The 23,417-nt window shown below is 38.9% G+C and overlaps 1 long non-coding RNA gene across 3 annotated transcripts in view; it reads right to left on the reverse strand.

Annotated features, from left to right (window-relative positions):
- The window catches only part of LOC123803522 (uncharacterized), a 141,081-nt gene that overhangs the window by 38,357 nt on the left and 79,307 nt on the right, over positions 1 to 23,417 (reverse strand). For all 3 annotated transcript variants that reach the window (XR_015728037.1, XR_015728038.1, XR_015728039.1), the window contains exon 4: positions 14,501 to 14,620. This is a non-coding gene — a long non-coding RNA (uncharacterized LOC123803522). The remainder of the gene's footprint in view (positions 1 to 14,500; positions 14,621 to 23,417) is intronic.

Genomic DNA, 23,417 nt, shown 5'->3' on the forward strand with positions numbered 1-23,417 from the left:
TTCTGAGAATTTTCCTTCTCAATGTTCAAGGATTTCTGGAAATCCCAAAACAGTATTCTGATTCCACAGGCCCCCAAAACTGTGTCTTCAGCTCTAGCTGTCATATTCTATAACTACTAGAGTATCCTCAAGGGAAATATAAATGTGGATCTTACCCAGTTTGGCTCCTTTTTCTTTCCCCCAAGGATCAAGTCCTTACTGGTTTAAGCCTATATTTGGTCACTCATCGATCACCTAGTTTTGTTGTTGCTGCTGTTGTTTAAATTGTATTGTACCCATAGTTCTTTAAATTGCTTCCTCTGGAATGATCAGTTCAGTGCAAGCTGCCCTACTGCCTAAATTAAAACTCCTTGAGTAATTTTTACCTAGTTACTCAACAAGTGTTTGCTGAACCCCTACCACGTGCCTTGCAGTAGGTTAGACATTGGAGATGCACTGGTGAATAAAAACATGAAGGAAGGGAGGGAGATAATTTTTAAAAAGGCTATAATTCCCATCTTCATGAAACTTAGACTTTGAGAGCAACACGAAGGAAGGGAGGGAGATAATTTTTAAAAAGGCTATAATTCCCATCTTCATGAAACTTAGACTTTGAGAGCAACACACACAAAGAAATCACACAAATATATGTATAATGATAGCATGTGGTTATAAGAGCCTATAATAGGGCAATTTTAACTGATCAAGGAGATTCAGGAAGATGTCCCTGGGAAAGCAATAACAGTACTACCATCTAAATTTGCTGCTGGCACCTGGGAAGTATTCATGTGATTATAGAAGCTGAATTCCCTTTGCTGAGTCCATGGCCACAACCTTGAAATCAGTTGTCCAGTAAACCACTACCAGCAGAGGAGTCCAGTGATGTGCTGGATACTATGATGCAAAGATTGATCCTGGATTTCAGTTGTCTGGGAAAGCATCTGTTATAGAGCCATGGATCAGGAGACCTGTGATTGGAGGAGGGAGGGGAAAACGAAACTCCACCAGACATAACACTCCAGTGCAGGGGCGTGTGAAAATAAATGGCCACTTGCAGCACTTCTGAATAATTGTGAATAGATTTCAATGACATAAGTGGGATAGGATCTGAGAATTGCTTTTTTATAATTCAGTAAAGAACTAGACCAGACAAGAATTTCCTTTATGGATTAAAAATTCTATTGGTGACAAGGAACTGTGAGACACCCAGGATTTTGTCCATTTACGGAAAGCCTGGGAATCCACCCCTAGGAATTGATGTTGAGTCACCTGGGAGGTGGAAGGCAGGGGGCCACAGTATGAACTTAGGGAGCAGGAGGTGAGCACTTCCCCCACAGAGCATGAGAAGACGGGGAAGGTACTCTTTCACTCCTTCACTTTTGTCATAGCAACTGCTTAATGTTCTTTTATGAAGATTTATTCTGAGTCCTGTCAGCTGTATGGTAATGTTTTCTCAACTTATTTTATAATTACGAAATAATTATAAATGGGTGACACAGATACTTAGTTCCTCTTTTTCTTTCTGTGCAGTAGTCGACATTCTGCCTGAAATTCTATTCTGATTAGCCAACCCTTGAAATAATTTGCTTTAGTAAATCTTCCTAGTCTGTGTAAACATGAAAAATAACTGCTAGAGAGCATTCATTCTTTCAGTATCAGTTGAATTTTCATTAATAGAGGTTCCAAGTCTATGAAAAATATTTGAGAAAACAAAACAGAATGGTAGGAAGGAAGACTTAAAAATACACATAGCCTGTTACTAAACCTTGGATGTTAGCAGCAATGAGCTTTAAGTGCTTCATGCCTGTTAACAGAAGCATCTGGACCCAAAACAGGACTCTCAGTGAACCTCACAGTGGCTGGGTAGATAAGGAAAACATAATGAGGCGGGAGAGGTTTTCTCTGGCCAAATCATATATATATCTATATCTATATATAGGTAATCTTTAATGCACCTCAAAAGGCCATAAGATATAGATGTAGCCTTTTGAGGTGCATTAAAGATTTCAGAACTTCTATAATCAAATTCATAAAAAAAATATTCTTCTGCCTTCATCTAAATGAGGCAAAGGAGCATGAGGAGAGGCTGCTAGAAGGTTCTTGATTTCATCCTGATGAAAGTCAACAGTGACCAGGAAGAAGATGGTAGTGATGGAGAGGTAGAGATATTCACAGATTTAGAAGATATTTAGGAAAAGCACGTGAACAGGCTTGGTGATTGACTGGACATGGAATTTGTTCCAAGCTTTTCTTTCTCATGTACAGATTTCTCCTTATCTTAACAGTGTTGTATTGTGTACACAAATATTATACTCTGATTCTTTATTCTTTTTTTCTTTTATTTTAAAGATTTTATTTATTTGAGAGAGAGCACAAACAGGGAGGAGGGGCAGAGGCGGAGGGAGAGGGAGAAGCAGACTCCCCGCTGTGCAGGGAGCCTGACTTAGGACTCTATCCCAGGACCCTGGGATCATGGCCTGGGCCAAAGGCAGACACTTAACCAACTGAACCACTCAGGCGTCCCTCTGATTCTTTATTTTTAACATTGTTATATACTGTTATTAAGTGATGTGTAATAACTCATTGACCTTATGTACCATAATTTAATCCCCTGTTCCCCATTGTGGGATGCAGAAGCTGTTCCCCAAGTTTTGCTAATACATGTACTTCTGTGATTGATATCTTTGGGCATAAAGAACCTTTGCTATAGCTAATTATTTATTTAGGATAAACTCCCACCAAAGGATTCATTGGGCTAAGATATATGATCATATTAAGATTCACATGGCAATAAACAGATATGCCTATAGTAACGTCATAATTATTTCTTTAGGGAAATAGTCTTATGTCAGGTGATTTACGTCAAGATTCTTTCAGCATGGAAGAGATAGCGATTTGTCTTCACTGCAATAGATATATATTCTGGATATAGATTTGTCTTTCCTGCCCACACCGTACTATCAGAACCACCATCCATGGAGTAGGAGAACCTTTTATTTGCCATCATGGAAGAACACAAAATACTGCTTCTGAATACAGAACTCATTTTATACCAAAATAAGTGTGATGGTTGGTTTATACTCATGGAATTCAATGATCTTAAAATATACCCCATTTCCGCTAAAAGCATCTAGTATCCTGGAATGGTGGAATGGTCTACTGAAGAGTCATTATAGTACCTACTGGGTAAAAACACCCTGAGAGTTTGGAGTTAGATCTTAAAATATGCAGTATATGCTTTAAATAGGCAACCAATACATGGTGTATTGTCCACATCAGAAACACAGGTGTGAGAATCAAGAGGTAAAATTGGGGAAAAACTCCTCTCATTTTTATACCCATTCATAGAATATTTGCTCCTTGCCCCTACAACTCTGAGCTCTTGTTTTAGTTCTCAGCGGAGAAATGTCTTTGCCAGGGGACACAATGTGCCACTGAATTGGCAGTCTCACTGACCATCTGCCCATTTCAGGCTTATTACATACACCACTAAACCAGTAAGGGAAGAAGTTACTATCCTAGCTAGATGTTTGTTCTTGTTCTTGATCATTAAAAAGAAATTTGAGTTGCTGATGCACAATGGGTCAGAAAGGACTATGTCTGGAACCTAGGGGATCCTCTTGGGTAGGTCTTAGAATCCCCAGGGGCAATACTAAGTTAATAGAATGGAAGGCAGTACAACTAAGGATTTAAACCATACAGGAAGGAATCCATAAGGAACACTGTTTAGTAGGGGCGCCTGGGTGGCTCAGTCAGTTAAGGGTCTGCCTTCACTCAGGTCATGATACTGGGGTCCTGGGATTCAGCCCCACATTGGGGAATCTGCTTCTCCCTGTACCTCTGCCCCCTCCTCCTTGTTCGTGCTCTCTCTTTCAAAATACATAATATCTTTTTCTAAAAGCATTTAAAATATTTTAATAATTTTTTTAAAAAATGAACACTGATTAGTGGAGATAATGGATAAGGGGGGAGTTATCAATAGCAACCACTGCCTTATGAGCAAGTACATAAATGAAGACTAAAACATGTACGTACATGCACACACACACGCACTTTTTTTTTTACTTATCCTCTTACTTTTCCCTTATTTTATATAAGACTTATTAACAGTGGCTGAGGGCATATGTGGCATCTAGTTCAGTTACTAGATTTAAAGAAAAATGTTCAATGGTTTTATGACGTATGCCAGGGCAAAGTAAATGAAATGACAATGTTCAGATAGTATGTGGGCCAAATCTAAGAAGGTACACTGCCTTCTTGTAGGATTGGCATAGAAAGAGACCCCTGTCCTTAAAGACCAATGGAGGACTGAGTTCAGCTTAACGTAAGACAGAAGTTTCTAACAACACTATGCAAGAATGAAAGGAGCCTCATTGTCAATGTAATAAGTTCCCTGTCACTTGGAGCCTAAATGATACTCAACGGGATTTGTGTATTAAATACAAGATTGTGAAACCCAATAGGGTATTACTGTTTCTGTTTTGCATTTGAGTAAAATAATTGTCAGAGAGGTGATAAAACTTACCTATTCTCATACAGCTAACAGGGGGGCTGCCTAATCTCATCTGATACCAAAATGTTGCTCTGCATTTTGCTGGTAACCCAACAGGACCACCGGGAAAGCTATGAGATTTTTCTTTCTTCCTTTCTAAGAGTTCCAGCTTTTCTTGGAACCCAAGAAGTTCTTTCTGTGTGTCAGGCAGCTTACTTTAATATATATATTCAAATGCATCATTAAATGATATTTAGACCAATTATTTATCCCATTAACCTATAAAGATTTATAGAAAACTGGCATAGCATTACACAACCAAAGGCGATAACTGTTGTATGTTTCCTCTGCTCCCCTTACCTTACCACCCCAGCCACGCCCAGCATACGGGTACACAAAATACACATACACACATTCACTCACACTCCAGATGTTTTCATAAGCATGTGTACTTGGTTTTAAACATTTCTCGTTTTGTATACTGATGTACTTTTTTTAAACTAGAGGGTGGCTACATTGCTTAGATACTTAGATATCTGTGTACAGAAAATGTCTTTTCCCAGTATTATTGAGATATAATCGATACACAGCACTATATAGTTTAAGGTACACAGCATAATGATTTACACATTGTTGTTGAAGAGTTAAAACCACAAGCTGAGTTATTATCCATCTTCTGACATACACAAATGTTTTTGCCTCGTAATGAGAACTTTAAGGATCTATCTTAGCAACCTTTAAATATAGCATGCCGTGGCGCTAACCACAGTCATCATGTTATACATTATATTCTTAGTACTTATTTTTCTTATAACTGCAAGTTTGTACCGTTTGAAAAATTTAATCCAATTCCCCTAACTTCAGCCCCTGCCTCTAGTAACAAATCTGATCTCTTTTTCTATAGATTTTTATTAAGATTCTACATGTAAGATCATACAAAATTTGTCTTTGTCTATCTGACAATTCACTGGGCATAATGCCTTCAAAATCCATTCTTGCAACAAATGGCAGGGTTTCCATTTTTATGGCTGAATAGTATTCTTGTGTGTGTGTGTGTGTAATACATACACCACATTGTATTTATCCATTCATCCATCAGTGGACAAGGTTGTTTCCATGTCTTTGCTATTATAAATAATGTTGCAGGAAACACGGATGCAGGTGGAGGTATCTCTTTGACACAGTAATATCATTTCCTATGAATACATACCCAGAATTGAAATTGCTGGATCATAAGGTAATTTTAGTTTTAATTTTTGGAGGAACCTCCATACTGTTTTCCATGTAACTGCCCCAATTTATAATTATACAACACAAGGTTCCCTTTTCTTCATATCCTTGCCAGCATTTGTAATCTCTCCTCTTTTGTTTTGTTTTTTGTATTTTTAGAATATGTATATTTTATTTTACATTTAAGAATGAAATTATACAAAGTGTATACACATTTATACTATTTCTACAGTTCCATTTAAATGGGGTTGCATTACACATATAAGCCATTTTAAAAAAATTTTTTATTATGTCACTATACAGTATATCCTTAATTTTTGATGCAGTGTTCTATGATTCATTGTTTGCCTATAACACCCAGTGCACCGTGCAATACGTGCCCTCCTTACTACCCATCACTGGCCTAGCTCAATCCCCCAGCCTCCTCTCCTCTGAAGCCCTCAGTTTGTTTCCCAGAGTCCATAGTCTCTCATGGGTCATTCCCCCTTCTGTTTACCCCCCCTTCATCCTTCCCTTCCTTCTCCTACCCATCTCCCTGCTATTTCTTATGTTCCATAAATGAGTGAAACCATATGATAATTGTCTTTCTCTGCTTGACTTATTTCACTTAGCATGATCTCCTCCAGTCCCGTCCATGTTGCTGCAAATGTTGGGTAATCGTTCTTTCTGATGGCTGAGTAATATTCCATTGTATATATGGACCACATCTTCTTTACCCATCCGTCTGCTGAAGGGCATCTCGGCTCCTTCCACAATTTAGCTATTGTGGACAATGCTGCTATGAACATTGGGGTGCATATGGCCCTTCTCTTCACTACGTCTGTATCTTTGGGGTAAACACCCAGTAGTGTAATCTCTCGTCTTTTTGATGATCGCTATGCTAACAAGTGTGAGGTGATGTGTCACTAGGTTTTGATTTGCATTCATCCACGAATGAGTGATGCTGAGCACCTTGTCAGGTTTCTGTTCACCATTTGAAAATCTTCTTCGGGAAAATGTTTATTTAGGTGTTTTGCCCATTTTTAATTGCATAATCTGTTGTATTGCTATTTATTATATTATGACTTCTTTATAAATTTTGCATAGTAACACTTTGTCAGATATACGATTAGTAAATGTTTTCTCCCATTCTGTAGGTTGTCTTTTTAATTTCTTGATTGTTTCTTATGCTGTGTAGAAGCTATTTAGTTTATGTAGTCCCACTTGTTTATTTTTATTTTGTTACTTATGCTTTAGCTGTTCAATCCTAAAATCCATTGCAAAGATTCATCTCACGGAGCTTATTTTCTGCTCCTTCCAAGAGTTTTATAGTTTCAGATCTTACATTTAAGTCTTTACTCCATTTTGAGTTAATTTGTGAGTAGTAAGGGTCTAGTTTCATTCTTTAACATGTCAAAATCCATTTTTCCAGCCCCATTTATTTCTGCATTGAGTGTTCTTGGCTCCCTTGTCAAATATTTGTATACCATATAAGTATGGGGTTGTTTGTGGGCTCTCAATTCTGTTCCATTTGTCTATGGGTCTGTTTGGATTCCTATAGTATTATAATATTACTTGAAATCAGGAAGTGTGATGCCTCCAGCTTTATTCTTTTTTCTCATGATAGCTTTGGCTATTTGCAGTCTTTTGTAGTTCCATGTAAATTTTAGGATTGTTTTTTTACGTCTGTAAAAAAAAAAAATGCCAGGGGAATCCTGATAGGGATTACATTGAGTCCATAGATGGCTCTGGATAACATGGACATTTTCACAATAAATTATTCCATATAAATATTCACAATAAATTATCCTAAACATAGGATGTCTTTGCATTTATCTGGATCCTCGTCAATTTTCTTCATCAAGGTCTTACAGTTTTCCATGTGGAGACTTTCACCTCCTTGGTTAAATTTATTCCTAAGTATTTTTTTAGTTGCTGTAAGTGTATGTATATGCTGTTGTAAGTGATATTATCTTTTTTCTTGTAATTCTTTGTGTATAGAAAAGCTACTGTGATGGGCATTAAGGAAGGCACGTGATGTGATGAGCACTGAGTGTTACATGCAACTGATGAATATTGAACTCTACACCTGAAACTAATGATGTACTATATGTTGGCTAATTGAATTTGAATTAAAAAAAAAAGCTGATTTCTGCATGTTACTTTTATATCCTACAAATTTACTGAATTTGATCTAACAGATTAAACAGTGTTTTGTGGAGTCTTTAGGATTTTCTTTTTTTTTTTTTTTTTTTAAAGATTTTTTATTTATTTATTAGACAGAGATAGAGACAGCCAGCGAGAGAGGGAACACAAGCAGGGGGAGTGGGAGAGGAAGCAGCAGGCTCACAGCAGAGGAGCCTGATGTGGGGCTCGATCCCATAACGCCAGGATCACGCCCTGAGCCGAAGGCAGACGCTTAACCGCTGTGCCACCCAGGCGCCCCGCCTTTAGGATTTTCTATATGTAAAATCATGTCATCTGTAAATAGGGACAATTTTATTTCTTCCTAATTCTAGTGACCTGTATTTCTTGCCTGATGCCTTTGGCAGAATTTCTAGTATTATGTTGAAAAGGAGTAGTGAGAATGGGCACCCTTGTCTTGTTCATGATGTTAGAAGAAAAGTTTTCAACCTCTCACCACTGAGTACATTAGCTGTGGGCTTGTCATATATGGCTTTTGTCATGTTGGGGTATAGTCTGTCTATACCTAGTTTGGTTTTTTTTTTCATTAATAGATGTTGAATTTTGTCAGATGCTTTTTCTGTATCTTTTGAAATGACATGAGTATCTTTCTTTCTGTTTATATGGTGTATCACATTTAATTTCATATGGTGAACCATCCTTGCATCCCAGGGAGAAATATTAATTGATCATGGTGAATGATCCTTTTAATGTGCTGCTGAATTTGGTTTTCTAGTATTTTATTAATGTTTCCATGTATATATTTCAGGGATGTTGGCCTACAGGTTTTTGGTTTGTTTGTTTAAGATTTTATTTATTTGACAGAGAGAGAGCCAGCAAGAGAGGGAACAAAAGCAGGGGGAGTGGGAGAGGAAGAAGCAGCTCTTGGCAGAGCATGGAGCCTGATGCGGGGCTGGATCCCAGGACTCTGGGATCACGCCCTAAGCCGGAGGCAGACGCTTAACAACTGAACCACCCAGGCGCCCCGGCCTATAGTTTTTTCTTCTTGCAGTGTCCTTTTCTGGCTTTGGTATGAGGGTACTGCTTAAATGAGTTTGAGAGTATTCCCTCCAGTTAAATTTTTTGGGAAGAGTTTGAAAAGGTTTGACATTAATTCTTGTTTAAATGTTAGGTAAAACTTAGTGAAGCCATTTGGTCCTGTGTTTTTCGTCCCTGGAAGATTTTTGATAACTGATGAAAACTCCTTACTAATAATTGGTCTGTTCAGATTTTCTGTATCTTTCTAATTTAGTGTTGGTAGGTTGTATGCTTCTAAGAATTTATTCATTTCTTCTGGATTATCTGTTTCTTCTAAATTGTCCATTTTGATGGCATATAGTTTTTCATAGTAGCTTCTTATGATCCTTTGTATTACTGTGGTATCAGTTGTGATGTTTCTCTTTCATTTACAGTTTTGATATGGGTCCTCTCTTTTTTCCTTGAGTAGTCTAGTTAAAGGTTTGGCAATTTTCTTCTTTTCAAAGAACCAACTTTTACTTAGATCAATCTTTTCTATATTCCTGTTTTCTATTTCACTTGTTTCTTCACTAATATTTATTACTTCTTTCCTTTCGGTAACTTTTTGTTCATCTGTTCCTCTTCTAGTTCCTTGAGCTCTAGAATTAGGTTGCTTATTTGATCTCTTGTTTCCTAATGTATGCAGTTTTTGCTATGAACTTTCTCTTACAACTGCTTTCGCTGCATCCCTTCAGTTCTGGTATATTGTGTCTCCATTTTCATTCATTTTAAGAACATTTTTAAATTTCTCTTTAATTCTGCTTTGGTTGGTCATGACAGTATTCCTTGGTTTCCACTTATTCATGAGTTTTCCAGTTTTTCTCCTGCTAATGATTTCGTTTCATATCATGGTGGTCAGAGAAGATATTTGGTATGATTTTAATCTTCAATTTGCTAAGACTTGTTTTATGGGCTAACATAAAAAATGTTTCTTGTGTGCTTGAAAAACTGTATCTTTTGCTAGTCCAGACAGAGTATTCTGTATATGTCTGTTAGGTCCCTTTCATCTACAGCATTGTTCAAATCCTCTCTTTCCTTACTGATTCTCTGTCTGGAATGTATCCGTTGTTGAGACTGTAGTAATTAAAGTCTTCAACTATTACTGTTTTGCTGTTTACTTCATCTTTTAGTTCTATTTTTGTTTATATATTGTGGTACTTATAAATATTTACAACTGTTATATCTTCTTGATGGACTGACCCCTTTATCATTATATAATGACCTTCTTTCTGTCTTTTTACCCTTTTAGCTTAAATTCTATTTTGTCTGATACAAGTATAGTTATTCCTACTTTTTGGGGGGGTACTATTTGCTTGAAATACCTTTCCATATCTTTATGTGTCTTTTAAAGTTAAAGTAAGTCTCTGGTAGGCAGTATATTGTTGAATCTTCTTACCCATCAGATATTCTAAGTCTTTAATCAGACCAGAGAATTTAAGCTATCTACATTCAAAGTTACAATTGATAAACACTATTCCATTTAAAAAGTTATTTTCTGGGGCGCCTGGGTGGCACAGCGGTTAGGCGTCTGCCTTCGGCTCAGGGCGTGATCCCGGCGTTGCGGGATCGGGCCCCACATCAGGCTCCTCCGCTGGGAGCCTGCTTCTTCCTCTCCCACTCCCCCTGCTTGTGTTCCCTCTCTCGCTGGCTGTCTGTATCTCTGTCAAATGAATAAATAAAATCTTTAAAAAAAAAAAAAATAAAATAAAAAATAAAAAATAAAAAGTTATTTTCTGTTTTGTAGATCCGTTGTTCCTTTCTTATCCTCCTGTCTTGTTTGTGTGATTTGATGTCTTTTGGTATCTATATGCTTCAGCATCTTAGTATGCTCTTTTGTGTAATTACTGGGTTTTCCCTTGTGGTTACTATGAGGCTTACATAAAATATCTTAAACACCCTACTTTAAAAATTAGAACACCCTATTTTAAACTGATAACTTCACTAGATAGCATTCCTAAACTTTAACTTTTCCTCTTCCTCACATATTAGGTTACTGACATCATACTTTACATATTTTTATATTGTGTATCCAATAGTAGATTGTTGTAGTCATGGTGAATTTTACTTCATTTCTTTGAATTGCAACTATAGTTAAAAAGTTAATCACACACCAATATTACCACATGACAGAAGCTAACTTTGATTATATGTTTACCATTACCAGTGAGTTTAACACAAGCATCATATGTTTTTATGATATTAATTTGCATCCTTTCTCCTTCACTGAAAGAACTCCCTTTAGCATTTCTCGTAAAGCAGATCTAGTGGTAATAAACTCCCTCAGCTTTTGTTCAGGGAACTTATCTCTCCTTTTCTAACCTATGCTAGATATAGAATTCTTGGTTAACATTTTCTTGCTTTAAATATTTTTTTATTCTCTTTTTTTTTAATTATGTTAGTCACCATACAGTACGTCATTAGTTTTTGATGTAGTGTTCCATGATTCATTGTTTGCCTATAACACCCAGTGTTCATCTCAACATGTGCCCTCCTTAATGTCCATCACTGGGCTAACCCATCCCCTCTGAAACCCTCAGTTTGTTTCCTGGAGTCCGTAGTCTCATGGTTTGTCCCCCTCCCTTTCATTCCCCCCCTTCATTTCTCCCTTCCTTCGCCTAATGTCCTACATGCTATTCCTTATGTTCCACATATAAGTGAAACCATATGATAATTGTCTTTCTCTGCTTGACTTATTTCCCTTAGCATAATCCCCTCGAGTTCTATCCATGTCGATGCAAATGGTGGGTATTCATCCTTTCTGATGGCTGAGTAATATTCCACTGTATATATGGACCACATCTTCTTTATCTATTCATCTATGGATGGGCATCTTGGCTCCTTCCACAGTTTGGCTATTGTAGAGATTGCTGCTATGAACATTTGGGTGCATGTGCTCATTCTTTTCACTACATCTGTATCTTTGGAGTAAATACCCAGTAGTGCAATTGCTGGGTCATAGGGTAGCTCTATTTTTAACTTTCTGAGGAACCTCCACACTGTTTTCCAAAGTGGCTGTACCAACTTGCATTCCCACCAACTCTGTAGGAGGGTTACCCTTTCTCCACATCCTCTCCAATATTTTTTGTTTCCTGCCTTGTTAATTTTTGCCATTCTGACTGGTGTGAGGTGGTATCTCACTGTGGTTTTGATTTGAATTTCCCTGATGGCCAATGATGTTGAACATTTTTCCATGTTTCTGTTAGCCATTTGTATGGCTTTCAGTATTTTGGATATATCACCCCATTCTGTCCTGGCCTGAAAAGTTTCTGATGAGAAATATGCCCATAGTCTTATTTGGTTTCCTTGTATGTTACCTGTTATCTTTTCTCTTAGTGGTTTCAAAATTCTTTAACTTTTGACAATTTAATGTTTCTCAGTGTTGCCCTATCAGAGTCAACCTGTTGGAGGTCTTTTGGGCCTCATGGATCTGGATGTCCAGTTCTCTCTCCAGGTTTGGGAAGTTTTTATCCATTATTGCTTTAAATATATTTTCTGTCCCTTTCCCTTTCTCTTCTTCTGTGATGCTCATTATTCTCTATATATTCTTTTGATGGTACCCTATATTTCCTTTAGGCTTTCTTCACTTTTTTCCCCCTTTTGTTCCTCTCACTACATAATTTCATATGCCCTGTCTTCTGGGTAAGTGGTTCTTTCTTTTGCAGGGTCAGGACTGATGTTGAAGCTCTCTCAAATTCAGTTCAATTACTGTATTCTTCAGACCTAGGAATTATGTTTGGTGTTATTGGTGGTTTGTGTTTCTTTAAACTTCTTGTCTATGCATTGTTTAACTTTGTTATTTGTATGTTCATAAAGTTTACCAAACTTCAAGAGAATTATTCTGAATTTTTTATCTGACCATTGTAAATCTCCATTTTGTAAGATCAGTTACTGGGGCTTTATTAGTTTCCTTTGATTGGTGTCATGTTAACCTGAATTTTTAATGATACTTGATTCCTCACATACCAATGTAACATTCAGTAACTGGTCTCTTTTCCATACTTTACAGGTTGACTTTGGCAGAGACAGTTCTCACTAGTCAGCTTAGTTTGGATTTCTTAATGTGTCAGCCGGTAATGTCCATAGGATGGACTCCTAAGTTGCCTGGATCCTCTCTCTGGTCAGGCTTCTGAGGCCATTAGAGTTTGGTACCATATTCAGCAGGTGGTAGGGCTCTGAATTGGCTCCCTTGCTATGGTAGGGCAGCAGAACAGGCCCCAAATACTCAACTCAATCCATGAGGACTCTCAACTCAAGCTAAACTGCATTGAAAAGCCTGGCCATATGGGGCCACTGGTTTTCTCTGCAGATGGGGAAAGCAATGGGCTGTGGTCTGAATTCAACTGACAGTCTAGGCAGGGCTGTAGGATGCAGCTTTCTATGTGCTGTGGTTAATTTCACCATTCAGAAGGGTTGAAGGCTGTATTTAGCAGTAAGCAGGGTTATGAATCAGTGGCCCTACATAGGCCAGTCTCCACAGTTGGCAAGCCTCCCGTTTGGGGATCAGATTAGGCTGACCTGTGCAGCAAGTTTCCTGTCTAACTCTGTAGGTCAGTAGGTCCACCTACTTAGCTCTACTCAGGTGTCACTGTAATCTGAGTTTCAGGATGAGCTACACAGGTCCCTGGGGGCTCTGTTAGATTTCTGGTTAGGCTGGGCTATAGGCTATGTTAAGCAGTATGCATTATTATAAATTAGCTTCCCTGCCTGGTTGGGCTACTGAACAGGCCCCAGTTCTGGAAAGTTTTTTTTTTTTTTTTGTATGTATCAGATTAGAAATGTGTGCTAAACTCTCTGGACAGAAGGGGCCACTGTCTTGGCTCTGAAGACACTGAGTCACTGGCCAGGATCCCCATTCAAATGCTGCTATAACCAAGACTGGAGAGTAGGCTACCAAGATTCCCAGGAGCTCTAGTTCCTGGCTGGCAGTGTTGAAGTCTGGATTTAGCAGTGGATGGGACTACAGATTACCTTTCCTGCTTGTGGGGAGGGGAGCCACAGAGCAGGCACAAGTATTGGCAAGACTCTGTGTGGGGAGCAAGTCTGGCAAAACTATGTATCAAGCTCTCTGGCCGAACTGGGTCACTGAGTTGGCCTGCAAACTAGCAGACCTGCTGGCTGAGGTTAGAGCTGGAGTGTTGCTGGACCAAGCAGTTTCCCAGGTCTCTGGTCAGACTTACTGGCCAGGTGGGGTAAGGAGCTACATTTAGCAGTGAACAGGACTATGAATTAGTTCCCCTGCCTGGGCAGACTGGCAGAAACTGCTCCAAGGCTGGGAGTGCCCTTTGGGGTCTTGACTTAAGCTGAACCATGTCCTAAGTTCCCTGTCAAACAGGGTCACTGGCTTTGCTCTACAGATGGTCAGTGCTGTTGAACTTGGGTAGTAGGAGTAGGAACTCAGTCTGCCAAGATTTGAATGCTGGTTGCTACAAGGCCCTCCCCTCTCTTCATCACAATTCAATTCTGAGTGGTCAAGTCCTACAGATTTCCCCACAGTACACATGAAGACCCAAATGAGCCTATCAGAAAGCAACCTACGATGCTGGGGATGGGACTGGATGTCTACCTGGGCTTTCTTTTTTCCCCCTGAAGAAGAGTGTAAGGTCAGAGGAGTCCTCTTACCTTCTAATGCAGTTCATCTCAGTGTCCATGGTGCAGGAGCTATGTTTCAGCCTCACCCCTGTGTTCCAGTGTTTTCTCAGTGGTGCCTTGTCCATGAATAGTTGTTATTCTTCTTGTGAACTGGAAGGAAGTCAGTGATGGTAACATTACTCCTCTCACACCAGTGTTTCTAGTTCCCCTATCCATCCCAAGACATGGAAGAATTATACTTCCCCATACCTTGAAGTTCAGTATGGCCATGTGACTTGCTTTATCGAATGAAATATAATTAAGAGTCATCCTGAAGCCTGGTATGGAGATGTTAATGTCATAAGATGTGGAGTCTCCACTGGATCAGATCCTTGCAGGACTACAGACAGCAGAGCCCCCTCTCAAACTTCACTGGCCATGTAGCATGCACAAGAAATACTTCTTTGTTGTTTTAAACCACTGAGAAGCAGGTTTTGATGGTTACTGCAGCAGGCCCTAATCTATCCTAACTGACACACATGCCTGCCAAGACCTATAGTAGAGGCTGAATCTGCAACACATCTCTATGCAATAGAAATTATTTCCATTTCCTAAATGAGGAGACTTAGCCTCAGTAATTAATATGCCTTAAATCACATAGTGAGTTAGAGTCCAAACAGTTGGGAGAGACAGTGGCCCTTGTTTCTAAGAAAAATAAGGCTTTGGGTTGGATGCTGGAAAGAGTCATTTGATTTCTTCAAAGGGAATCCTTTCCATAAGCTTTCATAGTCCCTTTCCTTAACAGCATTAATCTTTGGAAAGACAGACAGGGCCAGAATACGGAGCTAACTCCACATACAACCTCTCCAAGATGGAGTTCTTGGCTGAGATCAAATGAGAGTGACTTGGTAGAGGCAGGGGGTTAGGAAGGGATTACCTTGAAAATGACAATAAACTATACTTTCAGAAGAGAGGTCTTCTCTGAAAAGCAAAACCCACAGGAAAACACAAACCTATGCCAATAAGCTATAGCTGTTTCTAATCTGTCTGAAACAGTACCTGTTCAAATTTTAGGTGATAAAACATCAGAGTAGTGGATGAGGTCATACAGGTAAGTGTATAACATGAGGGAGAAAAAAGAAAAGGAAAGAATTCAAGGTACCAATTCTGGTAAATCAGGTGTAGAAAAGCCACATCATAATACTGTGGCTTCCAATCAAGGTATTATTGCACATTCTCTAAACTGTCCAATGTGGAATCCTGTGAAGAAGGACACATTTTTTGCTGTAGTAAGTGTATGAGCTTTTAGGATAACTGGCCCATTAAAACCCTTTCCTTACTTGATGGGCTATGATCTACATAAGCTTGCTTCTGTACACAGAGAGCAAGAAAAAGAAGATATCCAACTTCATCTTCTTAAAATGTTATCTCATCTGTAAAAACAAACCAACAAACTAATTATCCCTTTACCTGGAACGTTCTCCCACAGATGGAGACATATGGTCCTTAAACACAACTGCTATCTGAAAGTGAACTATATAAACATGTTGTTTTATGCTTTAGCAAAATAATGTTAAAAGAGGCAAAATGAGGCAAAGCTTGAGGTAGGGCAGAACAAGGAAGCCCTCTACTCTCCCTTAACGCTGCATAGAGCCATTCACTGGTCTTGTTTAATATGCCACCACTGAAATACTCAGATGCCCTCTTTCTCTGTCCTTCCTTCCTTGGTCTACATCTTGGCCACTGACCTTCACTTAGGACACTGATAACACCCCCAAACTGGTCTTCCTGCCTCTAGTCTTCCCTTTCCTATCCCATCTCCAGTAGATGACAGAATGATTTTTCAAAGTAACTATTGGATCACATCACTACGCTGATTTTAAGGTCTTCCATGGTTCCCTCAAATGTAATCAAAACACCTCGTGACTGGGAAGACCCTTCCCAATAAGGCATCTCTCTACTTTTTTTTTTTTTTTTTTTTTTGGTCTTATTCCCTAGCAGGTGCTTATAAACCCTTTTCCTTTAAGTTCCACGGAACCACAGGGAGTTTCCTGAACCTGTATTCTCACCCTTTCTTTCCTTCCAAACTCTTACCCTTTAAAATCCAAAGTAGACATTTCTTTCTCCAAGAAGCCTCTCTAGACCTCCCACTTCACCCTAGCATCTTTGGGATGTATTTGATACTTGGTTGCAGTTCTGTCTCAACTTGACCTTCATCACCAGTAAATTCTGAAGTCCTTCAGATGAGGGGATCAGTCTCATTTATTTTGTATCATGAGACATAATACATGGTGGTCATATAAATACAAAAGAAAGGGAGAGAGGGAAAAAGAAGATGGGGGGATAAAAGAAGAAAAAAAGAAAACTCTCATATCCCCAGTATTTGGGTCCATAATCCTTTCTCCCATTTCATGGCTATTTTGGCTACAGCTATGAAAATCAAACAACAAAAAAGTAACCATGTAGATATTTTGATAACTGATGAAAATTTTATTACTATATAGTTAATATAAAAGTAACAGGATTTCTATAATAATGTGTTACTGAAGAGGTATTTTGCAAGCTCAAAAGCTGATATTTGAGGTTAGATGTTGAAATAAAATAACCATAAAAAATGACAATAAAATAGTTCACAGTTATCCAATCTTTAAATAACATTCATGGGTAATATCTTACGTGGTATTCAGGAATACTCAGAATGTTATGTTAGGCGAATAGTACTGTTTGCATCCTGCAGAAGAGGAAATGGAGGTTCAGAGCAGAGGTCATTCCTCAAGGCCACCTTCCAAGTCATTGGCATAACAGGAGACCATATGCAAACCTCTGGACCTCACATCATTAAACTTCACTTTCCATACATCCTGCTGAGCCACTTTGCTTTAAATAAAAAGGCAAGGAAATTTCCTTGCCTTAAATGCTGCCCTGGGTTTAGACTGCCCTTTGTTTAGGATTTTATATTCAGCTTTCTATGCAAGTTGTTACAACTCAGCACTTACCCAGTAATCTTCTCCAAGGGAAAGCGTAACAATAGTTTTCTTGGGCTTACACTTTTTTTCTAAGATCTCAAAATTACTATTTCCCAAATATCTTCCCCGAAGTTTATAGTGTATAAAACAAAAGTGTATAAAGAGAGGAAAGAAAAGCCATTGGTCCCCATGAAGCCAAGGACTCTTTTTTTTTTTATAACCAAAGACCAACTTCAAATGAAGATTTGATTCCTAAGTTAAATTCATGGAGGAATTTTTGCATTAGTATAGGGAATTCATGCTAAAATATTTAAGTATCCTTGGGCCTTGGGACAAAATTATACTTTTATTGGTCCATTTAATTGATCATTTGGTAAATATTAAGGTCTTATACTGTACCAGGAATTTCTACATAGAGCTTGTTTATTTATAAGTTTAAAACCCCAATCTTGGGAGCATCTTAAATCTAGTGGAATCCTCTTCTCTCTTCCTGAATTTCATTCTTGAATTCTGTATTTCCATGCCAAGAGGAGTTTTGAATTGCTCTGATGTGAGTCTCATTACCTTTAGAGGTTCCTAAAGTTGAATAGGTTGCACTTCTGCTGGTCAGTTTTTGGGACAAACAGATAATTCTCTCACCCTCGGGGAATGACAGAAACACAGGGAGGCCAACTCATTAGGAGATTTTGTAAAGCTTCCCCATGGTACTGCGTTGGACTAGCAGACTGCAGTCTCCTTTAAGACAAAAGAGACCCAACCATAATTAAATAGTCACAGAAATTCTTTGTGGGTTTCTGTCTATACACATTTAGAAGGACACTAATTAGGTGGGGAGTCCTTGTATGCCAAGCTCTCCTGAGGCACAGAGGGGGCCTACCTTGGAGGATTCTCTCTGACCAGCAGCAGTGTTTGGCCTCTTCATTGATTCTCTAAATTATGTTTGCCCCACTAATAAAGCCCTAACAGTGGGAGCCAGAAGGCTGCCTGCCTTTCACCATCCAGGGGACTCCACTTTCCCCCAGTGTGGGCTGCTGGGCATGAATGACCCCTTTGTCTTTATCTCAAATGTTTTGGCAGTGCTTCTAAAAACAGTGGTGAATGAAAAACCACATGGTTCTAATTGTTTTCTCTGGGATCAGACTGATTTCCTTAGGGTGTCTACCACACACACACACACACACACACACACACACACACACACACACACACGGTGATTTGGGATCAAACACTGTCCTTAGACTTCCCAGCTAATACTCCAAACTGTAAATATTTTTTAAAAGTACCAACACACACACACACACACACACACACACACACACAAAGAGTTGCTTTCAGAGAGAACATCATCTCTCTCCATTTGGTTATCAACCAGGTGAAAACAACGGGGTGTGATTTTTCTTTCCAATTAGAAGGTACGCTAAGCCAAGAAAAGCCACCTGTTTATATCAGAGAAAGTACTAAAACCTTGAGGAGAGGGTTGCAATTTCTTGAAAGAAAAAACATAAACAACTGAATGAAGAAAAGGAAGGGAATGGTAGAAACTGTTCATTCCAGAACTGCAAATATTGTTTGGATATTTACCTTGTCCCAGTCACTGGGTCAGGGGACCTCAACTATTGAATTTTGGGCTGGATACTTCTTTGTTTTAGGGTCTGTTCTGTTAACTGTAGGGTGTTTACTAGCATCGCTGCCTCTATCTCCTAGAAGGCAGCAGCGACACCCTACCCCCAGGTGTGGCAATCAAAAATCTCCGATCCTGCCAAGTGCCCGCTGCGGTGGTGGCAGGTGCGAGGCAAAATCACCCCCGCCTGAGAACTACTGAATTAGATGAGTCAAAGGGACAAGAGCTGTGGAAATGTTAGACTGGGTGCTGGAATTGGTGGCTGGGTAAGAATCCTAGCTCTGTCTATTCCTAACCTATTACTCACCCTTCCTGAAAGCCCCTTATAAAGTCATGAGGATTAAATGACCAACCACATATGAAGTGCTTAGCACAACGCCGGGTACGCAGTGAAGGTGGAATAACCGTGAGCTGGGGTCAATAGCATCCTCGTGGTCACCTCAGCCATTTCCCATGGACAACAGACATCTTGTTTGAGAACGAGAGATTCCACGTGTCTGCTGGGCTCGGTGCGGCTCATGGTCATCAATTCTGGAGTTTCCTGCCTCCATAACAGCACGGAGCAAGGACTCTGGCCTCACCCATGACCCTTTGGCTCCCTCCCTCCTGGGGTACACACATGCCAGGGGCTGAGAAAGAAAGATGTTTCCCATGGACAAAATGGCTGCTGACATTTTAACAAGCACATTTGGCAGGCCTTTGACCAGCCAGGGCCATAGGTCAGATTCCTGGCTCTCCCATTTTCCTTCGTCCAAAAGAGAAAAGGTCGATGGTGCTAATGGATACCTTCAGCCTCTGGTTACAGCCTGGGAGGGATAAGGTGTCCCCGCAACGTGGCTGTTAGAGATTTTCACCCCTCACACCGAAGCTCACACCAACAGCCTGCTACCCAGCGTGGCCCAAATCCTGCTCCCCGGCCCTGCCTCCTCTCTAGTCCTCATGGCTTCCTTTGCTTTCTGTCAGCCTCTCTCCATTCTCGCTCTTGTGTTCTAATAAGTCTCCCTGCCACTCCCTGAATTGGAGATTTGCACCAGCCTCTTCACCACCCCAACTCCAGGGCATCCTCCAAGCCACCAACGAGGATTATTTTTCTAAACTACAACTATATTAATCACTCCCTGCTTAAAAAAATCTTCCATGGCTCTCCTTTTCTTTTGGACTATTGTTCTCAGTAGGACATGCGAACCCCTGAATGTCCTGATCCTTGTCTACCTCCCTTTGCCTTTCGAGAAGTCGCTCTCCTCTGCACCCCATTCACTGTCTGTTCCTTGGGCAAGTAACTCCATGCAATTCCCCGAAAATGGCCTATTCCTTTTTAGAACTGATGCATCCCCTCAACACTACAGACAGGGTGCTCAGGGCCAATGATACTGTCAGAAGGGTTTGAGGTCTGGAAACCAGATGTATTGGATTATATATCTGAAAAGAAAACTGAGAAATCAAAACAAACATTTAATTAAACATCCACGAACAAGTCAACTATAACTCAATTCATGTAATTCTATATAAATATTATGGATTAAATTCTACAAATACATTATTTTGCCCAAACTGAAAAATTGCAAGTGGAATGTGAGCTGTGCCTATGTATTTATATGTGATACAAAATGAGGCTGGGCCTCCTACCATGAGGAGAGGCTTGAATGTCAAAAGGTTTTAAAATGTCTCTTTCAGCTTTGGACCTTTGCATGTATTCTCTCCCCCCCCCCATTTTATTGATATGATTTACATTCAATCCCATGTAAGTTCAAGGTGTATGGAATAATGACTTGACATATGTATATATTGTGACGTGATTACCAGAATAAGTTAGCATTTATTACCTCATATAGTTACCAAACAATTTTTTATTGCGATGAGAACTTTGGAAATTAGACCATACAGCATCGTGAACTGTATATTACATCACCAACACTTACTTACAAGTGGAAGTTTGTATGTTTTGAATATATGCACCTAATTCCCCCATCCCTACCCACTGCCTCTGATAACCGCAAATCTGATCTCTTCAGTTCTAGTTTTTTAACATTCCACACGTAATTGAGGTCATACAAGTATCTGTCTTTCTCTGTTTGACTTAATTCACATAATGTCCTCAAGATCCATCCATGCTGTCGCAAATGGGAGGATTTCCTTCTTTATTATGGTGAATAATAGTCCTGTGTGTGTGTGCGTACGTGTGTGTACGTGTGTGTATGCACGCTGCACATGCACGGACACACGTGCTACATATACTTTATCCATTCATCTGTCAGTGGACACTTAGGTCATTTCCATGTCTTGGCAATTGTAAATAATGCAGCAGTAGACATGGGAGTGCATATATCTCCTCAACACAGTGATTTTTGTGCCCTTTGGCTATATACCTAGGAGTAGAATTGTTGAATGAAACAGTACTATTTTTAGATTTTTAACTTTTGTAGGACCTGCATACTGTTTTCCATAAAGGCTGTACCAATTTACATTCTCACCAACAGTGCACAAGGGGCTCCCTTTCCTCCAGAGCCTCACCAGCATTTTTATTACCTCTTGTCTTCTTGATGATAGCTGTTCTAACAGACATGAGGTGATATCTCCTTGAGGTTTTGATTTATATTTCCCTGATGATTAATGATTACTTTTCAAGTACATATTGGTCAATTTGAATATCTTATTTGGAAAAATGTCTGTTCAGATCCCTTGCCCATTTTTAAACTGATTTTTTTTTAAGCATTGAGTTGTATGAGTTCTTTATATATTTTGGATGCCAACTTATTGCCATGATAGATGATAGCAAACATTTTCTCCCATCCCATAGGTTTCATTTTGTTGATTATTTCTTTTGCGTGCAGAAGCTTTTAAGTTTGATGAAATCCAACTTATTTTTTGTTAATGATTCTAGTGCTTTTAGTATCCTTTGCAAAAATAATTGTTAAGATCCATGTCAAGAAGCTTTTGCCCTATGTTTTCTTCTAAGAGTTTATGGTTTCAGGTCTTATATATTTTGAGTTAATGTTTGTGGGTGGTGGAAGATAAGGGTCTAGTTTCATTGTTTTAGATGTGAATATCCAACTTTCTCAGCACCATTTATTGAAGAGATGGTCTTTTCTCTTTTGAATACTCTTGACTCCCTTGTCAAATATTAGTTAACTGTATATGCCTAGGTTTGTATCTGGGCTCTTGATTGTGTCCCATTAGTCTGTGTGTTAATTTTTACTCCAGTACCATGCTGTTTTGGTTGCTACAGCTTTATAATACAGCTTGAAATAAAAAAGTGTGGTGCCTCCAGCCTTGAATTCTTTCTCAATATTGATGTTGCTCTCCAGGGTCCTTTGTGTAGCCACACAAATCTTGTGATTGTTTTTTCTACTTATGTAAAAAGTTCCTTTGGAATCTTGAGAGGGAATACACTGAATCCATAGATGGCTTTGGGTAGTATGGACATTTTAACAAAATAATTTTTCTAATTCATGAACACCAGATCTTTGTATTTGTGTCATCTTCAATTTCTCTCATCAGTGTCTTGTAGTTTTCAGTGTAGAGATCTTTTACTGCTTAAGAAGTATTTTATTTAGATCCTATTGTAAATGGGATTTCTCTTTCAGATAATTCATTATAAATGTATAAGAACACTGATTTTTGATTATTATGTTTGTATCCTGCAAATTAACTGAATTTGTTGGTTAGATTTAACAGTAAGTTGGGGGAGTCTTCTGTATTTTCTATATATTAAATTATGTCTCTGCAAATAGAGACAATGTTACTTCTTCCAATCTGATATCTTTTTCTTGGGCACCGTGTTGAACAGAAGTGGTAAGAGCGGGCACCCTTGTCGTCTTCTTGATCATAGTAGAAAAGCTTTACAACTTTCACCACTGAGTATAATTTTAGTTGTGGGCTTGTCATGTATATATGGCCTTTATTATGTGGAAGTTTGTTCTTTCTACACCTAATTTGTTGTTTATCATGAAAGACTGTTGTATCTTATCAGATGGTTTTTCTGCATCTAGTGACTTGATCTTTCATTCTATTAATGTGAGTTATTCCATGTATATTCACATGGGTTGAGCCATCTCTGATTCTCAGGGATGAATCCCCCCAGATCATAGGGTATAATCCTTTTATTTATTTTATTTTTTAAGTGTTATTTTAATTCCAGTATACTTAACATATAATGTTTTGTATCAGGTGTACAATATAGTGATTCAACAATTCTATTACTCAGTGCTCATCATAATAAGTGTACTCTTAAACCCCTTCACCTGTTTTACCCATGCGCCAACCTACCTTTCCCCTGGTAACCATCATTCTGTTTGGTTTGTCCATTTTTTTATTCATTTGTGCTGTTTCTTAAATTGCACATACAGGGGCACCTGGGTGGCTCAGTCAGTTAAGTGTCTGC

Source organism: Ursus americanus, chromosome 21, assembly GCF_024610735.1.
Source record: "Ursus americanus isolate L20-20 chromosome 21, mUrsAme1.1.p, whole genome shotgun sequence".
NCBI lineage: Eukaryota > Metazoa > Chordata > Mammalia > Carnivora > Ursidae > Ursus > Ursus americanus.